Raw genomic sequence first — 1,381 nt, 5'->3', positions numbered from 1 at the left:
CAATTTCATGCAAGCGAAGAAAAGCTAGCGGTTACCCCCACTTCATCGATTTCCGACATTGAGCGAAGACACGCTCGAAGTTCGATATGGTCGAACTATTAGCGAAGCAACGCTCAACGCCGACAACAGTGAGTGAGTGCGTGCGTCCCGTAGAAAAATTATTTGTGGGTTAAGTTGCTAATTAAATAAAAGCTAAAAATTATAAATATGGCTGAAGGGACCGATGAATGTTTCACAGCGCCAGAAAATACAAACGTTAGTATATATTTTATACTATATAGTTACAAGTAAACTTATAGGTTAGATTGCTCTTTATTTCTTATTTATTTATGTATAATATAGATTTATTTGTTACATTGTGTTAATTAGTATTTCTTATATTGTAGGAAAATCTATTAAAATCCTACACAGGTGATATGTGCGAAACCATTTGTAATATAAATGAAGTAAATGATCATCCTTGCATGGAAGAATACAATAACGTTTATATTGATGAAAATTTATAAATGTATCCTCAAAGCGGTGAGTATTAGTGACATTTTTTTATTACATATTTTTTTGCTTACACAAGTAGCATTAGTGGATGTTGTAATGTGCAGCTGACGGAAAAATTATTCGAAAAAGTTTGGTGAAGAATAACGAGGTGATCGTGATGGAGACCACCCAAATCCAAAACCGAGAGACCAATAGCAATTGGCAAAACCAAAAAGTTATACAAGAGGAACAGCTCATCGAAGAAATTCGCAAACGTCCTGCGCTGTGGAATTTCAAGGGCGGCAGGCGAGAGAGAGACAGGCGGAAAAATTTTTTTGTTATACAATTGTTTATTTATTTTTTCGTAGCAAAATACGTTGTGTGCATAGAAAACATGTGTATTATTAAATTAATTACGTAGAAAAATAAAAGATATATATTTATATACGAGTACTCCAATTGTATTAATAATTACACACGCGTGTCCTGGCTGATTCAACCTCAACTCTTGCAATAATAATTTTCGAAAATGGGTGCTACCCAATATTTTTTTCTTTTTCGATAAATGCACCATCGATAAAAGCTGTAGCAGCTATATGCGTCGCCTCTTTATGACCTCTGCTGCAACTGTAGCTGCCACTGTACGTCTATAATACTCCACGTATTCGATGTACTGTCTATAATAATTGGAATAATCCATTTTATTATACGGAGTTAACTTGTTAGGTTAAGTAGCGTTAGCTTTTCAATGCTACTTTGCATTGCGTGGAGTGGGGGTAAAACGCCAGCTTTTCTTCGCTCCATGAAAAGGGAAGAGGCGGTAGCGTCAGCTTTTCAACGCTGCTTTGTGTTGTGATGGAGTGGGGGTAAACGCCAGCTTTTCTTCGCTTGCATGAAATTTCAGCTT

The 1,381-nt window shown here is 36.1% G+C and overlaps 1 long non-coding RNA gene across 1 annotated transcript; it reads left to right on the top strand.

Annotated features, from left to right (window-relative positions):
- Positions 1-8: 8 nt before the first annotated feature.
- LOC105556078 lies at positions 9-927 on the top strand. Its single transcript, XR_001008533.1, has 3 exons — positions 9-255; positions 387-522; positions 600-927. It is a non-coding gene; the product is annotated as an uncharacterized LOC105556078 (long non-coding RNA).
- The last annotated feature ends 454 nt before the right edge of the window (positions 928-1,381 follow it).

This window comes from Vollenhovia emeryi, unplaced genomic scaffold, assembly GCF_000949405.1.
Source record: "Vollenhovia emeryi isolate VEMERY1.0 unplaced genomic scaffold, V.emery_V1.0 DF949154.1, whole genome shotgun sequence".
In the NCBI taxonomy this organism is placed as follows: domain Eukaryota; kingdom Metazoa; phylum Arthropoda; class Insecta; order Hymenoptera; family Formicidae; genus Vollenhovia; species Vollenhovia emeryi.
This window is presented reverse-complemented; position numbering and strand designations above follow the sequence as displayed.